Below are 10,644 nucleotides of genomic sequence, written 5' to 3'. Positions count from 1 at the left end.
GATCTGACTGATCTCATCAAACCACTCAGTGACCTCCTACCACCTGGAAGCAAGTGCATCCACTAATTTATTCAGGTTTCTGCTTTAATTTATCACCTGTCTGTTCAAATATTGCTTGATGTCGAAATATTATGCACACACACATCGTCGGCAGGATAACGGGAGTGCATGGCCCCTAATCCTCAGTGACATTAAACACATTCTGCTCTACAGTCAGAAACTGCTAAATTAGTCAACGTCCTGTGGTGTGACAGGCGTCTGAGGGATAAAAATAGCAACAAGGCAGAATTACATGTGCAGTGGTTGGTCAAGTGTAGTTGTTACTGCAGTGCCTCCTGGTGACAAAAACAGAAATGCATTGAAGAAGAGATTATGACTGACTGTACACTACAATAACACCAAGTTGTCACAGTAATTTCTGACAGTTAAGCACTTTAATTATACTTTTGCAATGTATGATGGGTAATAATTTGGAATAGTACAATAATATGATGTGATGATGCTGTAAAAATGGTACATTACAAGGAAATACTGTAATCAGGGTGCAGCTCCATTTAGTAATTTAGCAATCAAATATTATAGCTTTACAACAAGGTAAGGTGCATTGTGTTTACAATAAGGTGCATATACTAACGTGCTAACAGGCAGACAGCTAACAGGTTAACATGCTAACAAGCAACATGGTTGGGTTGACATAAAAACACAGTACATCGCTGTAATATTACTCTAAATTTACTGTAAATTTGTATATTCACAATAACTACAGATGCTTATTACAGTACCATAATGTTATTTTACATCAAAATACAATATTTTCACAGTAACATTGTGTTATTGACTGTTGAAACATAATACATTACTGTGATTTTAATCTATATTTCTGTAAAATAATTACAGTATTGTACTGTGAATGTACTGTAAAATTACAGTTACAGTTTTCGCTGAGTCGAAACATCTCTACTTATGTATAATTCTGTTTTTTGTGCATTTTAAAACATTTCCCTCCTGTGATTTCTACTTGCCAACCAATCACCTTCCCAACAAACTACCCATTAACATTGGGAATCCTGCCCTGCTTCACTTTATACCCTTCAAGTTGCACCTGAAGGTTGGCTCGCTCGGTGATGTCGGCCCGCGGAGCCTCCCGTCGCCACAGCGTGAGTGAATCCTTCCTCGGCTGGCTTCTTCCCCATCATAGCTCTTCTGTGACAGGGGCCTCAGAGAGGCAGTGGGCTGACACATTCGTCCTCCCAGCTTTATTCCCCTCTCGGAGTCTAAACACACAAGCAGGAGGATGGATGCCAGCCTATGTCTCCAGGATCAATTTGCCACAAATTAGATACAGTAATGGTTCATTTCTCCACATAAATAGCTGCATCTACAGGGACTATTTGGGAAATCTGCTCGCTTTCACCCCGAAAAATGTGTGCAGGCTCTCTGCTCCATCCCTGACTGCTTTCTTCTATTAATCTTATCAGAGCACAGATTGACTAAATCTTTGTTTTTCTACACACGATGCTGCCAACTTTATTTGTTTCTGTTAAAAAAGCGAAGAGATAATTTTGTTCCACTGTGTGGAAACAGAATAATGTTTTTCCTTTTTTGTTTTGTTTTACTCTTTCTGGCCAACTTTTATATTGGACTTCATTTCTGTTTATGCAAATTTATGGCCAGGTTAAATAAAATGAACTGTCCATTACCTGTGAAATAACAGTTTCCTCTTTCTTAAGGGGGGTTGACAATAAATATTCAGCGTAGTCGCAAGGATGAAATGTTGGCAGTTAAAGCAACATTATGTAACTTTTTTTCAGCTTCAAAATCATTATGATGGCGTCTTGTAACAGGGTGAATGGTGTCTGTGTACTCTTCAGTGAGAGGGTAGGATCACAGCGTTAAATCGATGTTTACTTCAACATACAAGTTTTCATTGTAGTTAGTACCTGTTACATGTTGCACACGTGGGGGAGCGCCAAATCGCACAAATTGGCATATTGTTTCTACATAATCTAGCTTTAGCGTTTCCGCAAACCCCTGATACATTTACATCCGTACATGTCAGGCTACGTACTATATTGAAATATCAACGAAACGTGTTGGAGGTGCTAGTGGAGGGTATGGTGGTGGTGTTAAAGACGAGAGAGCTGCCAAGTCGGTGACCGTAGGTTGAGATTTCAACATTTGTAATTGTGACACTGCCGGATATTTTTAGGGGGAGCTCTTTTTAACAAGAACTCAAGAAATTTCCATCCGTGTTTAGGGCGACCGAAACAGGTATTATAAGTGTTTTTTGTCCCTAAACATAGCCATTCCATTTTCACATTATTGTTATGTTGGCATGAAAATATTTGTAATTAATGATAGTTAACATCAACATTAATATATTGCCTATCTTGCCCTCGTCTACCCAGATAAAAGCATTTGATTTAGTATGTACTTCTGTTCTGTTAGGTCTGCTGCGGTCTTTCAATGGAAAATCAATATTTTCATCCTTTTACATAGATATGAACTCAACATTTCATGCCAGTTGAGCCATTAATCATCAAAGTCTGTAGGTCAAAGCTTAACGGGGAGCTGAAAGACAAACAAAGAATGAAATGTTTGTTCTGTATCAGTCTTCAAAACCCCACGCAAGTTAAATGCATTCAGTGTTATAAATGCCATGTGTCTTGTCTCAAGTCCATTATTAAACTTTTCAACAACATCACAAGTGCCTATCTTAAAATATTCTAAACTATAATGACTAATTTCCTGGTAATTGGTCCGAAAGCCATTTTAGGAGAGAGGACAGCCTGCCAGGTGACGCCCCAGCTAATGAAATAGATTAAAATCAAGACTTTGCAGCTGAGCTCTCGTGTCAAAATACCAGAGATGGACCAGAGGCAACAAACTGACGTGAGGATGTAAGACAGAAAACATGACAAAGTGATAGACAATGTCACACGGTGAGTAAGCCCTTGCCCGGAGAGACAGGTGCATGACTCGCCATTAATAATGGAAACATCAGCGAGGCTTTTTGAGGTCTACTGACGCGCCGTGGAATATTATTTGAAGATAATATAAAGAGTTTAAGGAAAAGTTTAGAAAGTGGTGAAGCAGGCTGTGCTATAGGGGAGGCATTGCAGGACATTACATCAGGACATCAGGATATTAAAGTTTAAAGATGTCTTGTGCTTAAGCTTTGGATACTTTGTGCAACTTTTGTCTTTGAAATAAAACCATTACAATTCTTCTGAAATTAGATCAGGGATATTGGATATTGGCACCTGTTGCATTCAGGCTTTGCAAGTGTGAGAATGAGACATGAGGATGAATACACATTTTTTCCTTCATGGCTCTAAAGCTGTTGGATAGCCTGCCATTAAAATTTGGTGCAGATTTGCATGGACCACCGGAATGAATGATAATGAGTTTGCCAGACTTTTCATCTATCGCCAGTCGCAGGAAAGTTTTCAAATATCCAGTGAAATATTTATATGTCTACTGTGGATTAGTGCAAAAATCGGCACAGACGGTATCAGTTAGCAATAGTTAGCATGCTAACAGGCTAAACCGAGATGGGATCCACGGTCAACCTTCCCTGCAACACATTAGCGTGATAACATCGTCATTGTGAGCATTTTGACATTTCTGTAAACCACAGAAATGTTCAAATCTGTACTCCTCCTATGTATCTTATCAACATTTATACAATACTTGTCATACCATGTTCAAATAGAATGAATATGTGCTGGCTTTCATATCAGGAGGGGATGGTGGTGGCGTTACAGCTGGTCGAAATGGCTAACAAGCCAGAGACCGCTGTTTGAGACTTGGTTATGACATTTGTAAGCATGAAACCACGGGATATTTTCAATGATACGTCAGGACAATTTCTGCCACGTTTGTGGGGTGCCGTGTTTCTTAGCATAAGCAAGTGTTTTTTGTGCCTAAACTTAACCAGACCAGTGATGGTGACAACATAAAATTGAAAACTGAACATAAAAACGCAATGTTCACGAACTGTAAAAGATGTATGCAGACATGGATATAACCAGAACAATGTGTCTTGGTGAGCAACACTGACTGTAAACAGAGCGTTTAGCTTTTTAACATTTTTATGTATGAAAATAATTTTTTAATAATGTCTCTCTATATCTACAGAGCTTGTCTCTTTTCCTGTAAAACATTATTATTAACATAACATTGGCGGGAGTTCTACAGTATGTGGCCAGCATACTGCACTGGCAAAAGCTAGCGTTAGCAACGTTCGTGTAACTTTGCTAGAATTTGCAACCTCATATTTGCTAGTTAGCGTTAACAAAGTCAGCTTGTGCGAAAAAATGGCTCTGACTTCACGTGGGCAGATGATTCGAACAACAGTAACATTGATGCTCTGGAGGGGGGAGATGGAATGAATGATATCAATAACACCTTTAAACAAAAAACTCAACCTTTAACTTTCTCTTGTATGACGGAATGAGGATTCCATATTTGTTTGGATTTTTGGCACTTCTACATGGAGACCCAAATCAGAAATGTCAGACAGCGCTATTTATTTATTTTGTCTGAAACTGATAATTACGGCTACTCTCTGAGGATAACTGCACCCTCACAGAGCCCCGAGCAGCTGCAGACTCTATCTTGTTTTGTTTGTGTCACATCAGTTCAATTTACCACCATGTAATTGATCATTAAAGAAAATGATCAGTGTCACCAGCAGAGTTGATAGTCTGTCAGACTCATCTGTTGCCCACTACCAGGGGGTGAAATACTGCCTACAGTCGTGTCTGTTAAATGTCTTCAATGCGACATCCTGAACTCCACCTCAGACAGCGAATGAGCATGAAGGAAAGTTTTCCTGACACTGTAATTGAACTGCCAAGGTAGCGCTGTTACCCGATGTGAAAAACTGTGCAGCACCTCCAGCAGCAAACCATCATAACTTCCTGTTGTGTAACACGAGAGCGTGACACCTGTGGCAGTCTGGTGTGAGAGCAAGATGGACGCCTCTTCCTTGTCCTACTTTATCTGAAGGGGTTCGCTTAATGATTTACTGACCTTCCTTCAAATGCAGTTAAGCTTTTTGGTTCAAGAAAAGGTTAATTGAGAGTATGTTGAAGCACGAGTGACTGGATGCCTCCACCCTGCAGAACATTGAGGATTCAGTGCACAAACTTCATTATAGACACTCAGCATCCCATCTTACATTAGCTCATACTAACACTGCGGCCTCCAAGTGGGCAAATTTGCACTGGGCTTGAGTGGAGCTTTATGTATTAAGATTTACCCAGCGTGAGACATGAAATCAATCCCCAGACGGCATTTCTTGATTAAACGCTTGTTGATTGTTTGTTAAACAACTTCGTTTTTTTTCTCCCAGAAGAGGTGATTGCTAAATCTTTTACACAATGTGTTTGCTCTCGGAAATTAACTGGATTTTTGGAGATTAGGGAGCAAAGATGAGGACAAGCAGAATGCGATGTTAATGGACGCTGTTTATTCTTATATTGCCTTTTTGCGCTGCTCCACCAGTCCACCAGCATCAGCGCTAATGCTGACCTCCTGCTCAGTAACAAAAATAACAGGGTCTGGAGCTGATGTGCTCACTGAATGATTGATAGAGTTGGTGTGGAGGGCATCGGCTCTCCGGTACAGTACGATGTTCCAGACTGGTATGATGATGATGATGATGATGATGATGATGATGATGCAGCAGCAGCAAACTATCAGAGTTGACTTCCCGAGAGTGGCGTGCAGAATCTGATCCAACTGCATTATCAACGACAACTACCTCATTTACTGTGCATAAAGTCTGTCAGTCAGGGCCTGTTTCTTTTATTTCATCTGTAACTGACCAAGACCTGATCGAAGCATCTTACCTCTGCAACAAGGCCTGTTTTTATTTCTTTCAATTCAAACGTCTCTCTGACTGGTATAATGTTGAAATATGTGAGATCAGACTGTTATTATAACATACCTGGCTTTATAAACAGTGTGTTTTTAACGTAATGATGAAGTCTAACTTGTGTGTTTGGCAGAAGTCACACGAGCTTCAGTCTGCTGGAGTGTAAAATCACCCAACTTCAATAAAGAGCGAGAGAGAGCTGCGAGCTCTGAGGGCTTTCACACAGCTGGAAACTACTACACAGTGGATGTGCTCACAGTGCATCTAATTACAGATAAAATAAAAGTACATTTTACTCCTATATATATCATTGAATATTATATGAATATATAATTAATATTTCATTTTACTTTATACATATTGCATGAAAATTGTTCGAGAGACTTAAGACTTTTATTGGCAGTGAGTGTTTCATTCTACGTAACTGTACATGTGACAATAAAGATGTTGAAACCTGAAACAAATCATAACAATGACGTGTACAATTAGTTTTGCTATTGCTGCATAATAATCAAAGAGAAATATTACCCAGTAAAGACATAAAGACATATTTCTAACATTGAGTGAAATGCCTTCCTGCTGATCAAACTGAGATTTTCACAGTCGCCTCAGCTTTCAGCTCATTTTCGTGGTCTCACTGCCTCTCACCAACTCTGCTACATAAATCCAGGGACGGCCTCCCACAGCACATAAACTCACACAACTGTGTGCTGTGTAAGTGCCCTCTTAAAGTTACCAGATGACAAAGAGCTGAAGTCAAAGTGGCTGTAGAAGTGAAAAATCTGGAAGGTCAAAGAGACCCTGAATTTTTATATTTCATTTTTTTTTTTTTTTTTTTTCAGAAGCTGCTGAAACACCACTGAATATTGGACATGGTACTGGTGTTATTCACACTGACGACGTGAGAAAAAAAGCCTGGATTTCTCTTTTGGCACCAATTAAGTGAGCACAATAGTTCCTGGGTTAATTTAACTGGCACCCACAAAAGACTACTGGCAGTTATAATAATTCAATAATTCAGAGTCACTGTTCAGCATCAGTGTCTCAGTTAATGTAGAAAGCTTTTCTTCGATATAGTTCAATTTTTACTGATGACGCACACGTAACTGACCTCAGGGGCCCATTCTCCTGAGTCTGTTGTCTGATAATGATTTTTCTTTTACCCACCCAAACCCAAAGTCGGATCTTGAGTATCATATTATTGACGTTCTAAAGAATGTGAATGCATTTTTCTATACACGCCCCATGATGGATGGACTGGATAGGCTCTGGACTCCTGTGACCCTGAACAAGATAAGTGGTTCAGAGGATGGATGGATGCAGTATTTGGATATTCTCTTAAAATCCAGCTTTTCTTAGCCTCCTTTCTAAAATAGCAGCAAGCTCTACATACCCACTCAGCACTTAGCAGAGTATAAAAACCTACAGAGGTTTCATGGGATGCTGCTCTGCTCTGTACAAACCATGGATTTGTTTAAAGTGAACATTTCTTTACGCTTCCTTAGGTTAAACTTTCTATTCTATGCTGTGACAATGTTGTGCTTATGCTCTGGTTAGGTTTTGGCACAAAACGTACCCAATTAGTGTGAGGAGAAGATCATGTTTTGGCTTGAAGTACCTGTTTTGGTCATCACAAACCCAACTTTCTGTCAAAAATATGCGTTTTTTGTTGCCACAAATGAGGCTGAAAATTGTCTCGAGGTCTCATTAAAATTATCCAGTGGTCCTAAACATGTGATGTGAACATGATAGGAAACATTTTTAGAAATATTGATATGGTACGTAGCCCGTGACACGTAACCTGGCTGCTGGGCTGGATCCCTCTCTGGCTTCCCACATACACCAACCAAGCCAAATTCTGTTGACCTTTCCTGTAGCTCCAGTTTTTTAATAGGAATTAAAAGACGTTAATCTGAATAAATTGTATAAATGTTTAAAAAACCATAACTACAATCCATCCTAACTACTCCGTTACATAATTCTTGGGGCGTTGGGAGACTAGTCTGCAGATGAGTGTTATGAAACAGTCATTGTGTTATAAAGCACCAATCTGGAGGCAAAATTTGAGTATTGATTTTCTCGTAATATTCCAATTATCCACAATAAATCTGCACTGTAATTGTCTGGATGTTACACATGCTTACATTTCCCGTGTGTGAGTCGCTTTTTACTTCTCAGCCATTTTCTTTACTCTCTCTCATGTTCCCTTTTTGATTTCATTATTCCTCAAACATCAGCATTGAGCTCATTCCACTTTCACTCTCTTGTCAGCGCTATTTTTAATCCTAATAGGTTGTGGAACTGTTTCATCCATCTAATTTAATTTGACCTCTATTCAGAATGATGCTTTATTTTTGTATTACACTTAAATCCCTTAAAAGACAAAGCAAAGGGAACCCAGTGTCACATCAAAACTACTGCTGCTGCTCATTTTGAAGCTAGGGCTGTTAAGTAGTTTTAGAGATTTTATTCATTAAGAAAAAAGAAAAATACATTTCTTATTAGCCGACATGTCTGCCTACCTGCATGCACTCTGTCTCTCAAGTCTTCGCAGATTTATTGCTAAAGCTATTAGCAAGCTTGTCGCAAAAAAGTGCAGCCAAAATTTCCCAATGCTAACATGCTTACTTGACAGTAACAATACCCATGTTTGTTGTTTGCATTGGTTATGATAATGTTAGGTGTTTGTGAACATGAGTTAGCGGTGACAGCAGTGCGCTCACAGTTGGCTACACAGCACCTGAAGAACAAGCCGCCCAGTAACGTTAGCATCAAGGCACACGCCTACAGCTGTGGTATGTTTGTGACAGCTATTTTCCTTGTGTTTATGTGATTTGGGAAGTCTTTTATCTAACTTTGGTGTGTTCATGTGACAAGGAGGAGCAAAGGAAACGATTAAATGACAATACATGATTGGTGAAAGTTTACCATCGACCCAATGTTTACTTTCATCTGGCGAGTTTCGCTGTCATATGACGTCAACTCGGCAAATCGTGCACCAAAATCTCGTCCGACTTTCTGAGTTGTCGTGCCGAGTGGCTCTGGAGGGACACCTGAAGAGAAGGGATGTGATTTTTTTTGTTTGGATACTTTCAAAATTTTGCGTGCTCTTGCTGGTTTCTACAGTCTTACCCAACCCCACCTTTAATCATTCATCTTGTCCTTTTTGGCCATAAAGTGATTTCCCTAAGTAAACTGTTGGAGGAGGGGGACAAAATCCATCCACTCAATACAAAATGTATCACAGCTGAAGCTAATATAAGGTGTCAGTAGTCTGAGTCAACAAAATCAAGTGTATGTCCCGCTTGTCACATTACTGCCAGTTTGTTTTTGAGGAAGTGTTCCCCTGCCACAGCTCAGCAAGAGGCAGCCCCGATTCATTTGGGTAATTAAGACTATTGATGCCGCAAATAACAATCGACTGAACCCTCGAGAAGGCATTTCTTTTAAGTGAGTTTGATAATTATCATAATTTGTAATTTGGTCTTTATCCAGTGAGAGAGGGCGAGAGAGAAGCACCCCGGTTTTGATGAAGTGAAGATGTTGCCATTATGTCACTAGTTTGATCAGACAACATCATCAGTTAACACAGAGAGTGACCGGGAGCCATAAAGGCGGTTCTACGACCACTATAAATAATTCCACTCGGATATTGTGCTGTTTATAGCATCGACTCCACAATTCAGTAACCAGGACAAGAGACTGAGTGTGTATATTTTTCCAGGGCAGATACAAAAGGGACAATAAGCCGGAAAAATTTTGATAATGGAAGTTTTATGCTTTTCCAACGAGTCATGTTGCTTCCACAGTCAGCAGTATTTACTCTGATATGTTCACCTTATTTGGAAATAGATTGTGTTCACAATGCATTGTACAGCACCCAGTAATCCAGAGGCTCTGTTTTCTATATTTGGACGGTGTAAAGAGGCTTACCCACCGCAACAATATGGACTTATAAAGGTGAAACATCCTGAAAAGTTCCTCTCATACTCTTAATCTTTTCCACAAAGTAAGTGAAACGAACAAATTCTTAGGTTCTCTTCTCTTTTTTTGGCTCTCGTGTCCCAAAATAGAGGCAGAGTCAGATACTGTAGGTGTGATTAATTCCACTCAGCGCTGAACAATCTGCACAGACACAGCAGGGGCCAGTAGCTGACATATGCAGGTATCACAAGCTGCTCATCTTATCCAGAGGGAAAACGGGGCGGCTCAGACGCAGCTCCTCTATCGTGCCTCAGTTCTTTATTGGTTACAACTTGGCACGAGGTAAGTGCACGTCCCTCTGTTTATCACTTCAAGGCTGAGGGGGCTGGCTCGATAAGTCCTCCTGTGTGTATTACAAGATTGATCTTCCTTTTATCAGGAAACACCGCAGCAGTTTTTGTTGTGACACAAATCTCTCGGTCCCCCTCTTTTGAAATGATAGGCGACGCGCCAAATGGGGCAGAGAAACAGGTCATCTGCAGGTGCTGCACATGATGAGGCCGTTCCAAACCGACGAGCCCCTCGTTATGCATCGCATGCTTTAATTATAAATATCATGTCATAAATAAAATGTCATTAAAATATGTGTTTTCACTCCTGTTGTGGCTAACATGGGGTCATATTACATCAGTATGTGACAGCTGACAGCTATGGCACAGAATGGATACACAAATAGAGCCCAAAGGACCTTTTTTGTTCCAGTTTTGTCAGCACAGATGGTTCACACATCATGATTTAAACATCTGATGTGAAAGGCATTCCCAAATTACATTGAC

This window comes from Pagrus major, chromosome 9 (genome assembly GCF_040436345.1).
Source record: "Pagrus major chromosome 9, Pma_NU_1.0".
In the NCBI taxonomy this organism is placed as follows: Eukaryota; Metazoa; Chordata; class Actinopteri; order Spariformes; family Sparidae; genus Pagrus; species Pagrus major.
Note: the sequence above shows the minus strand (reverse complement) of the source record.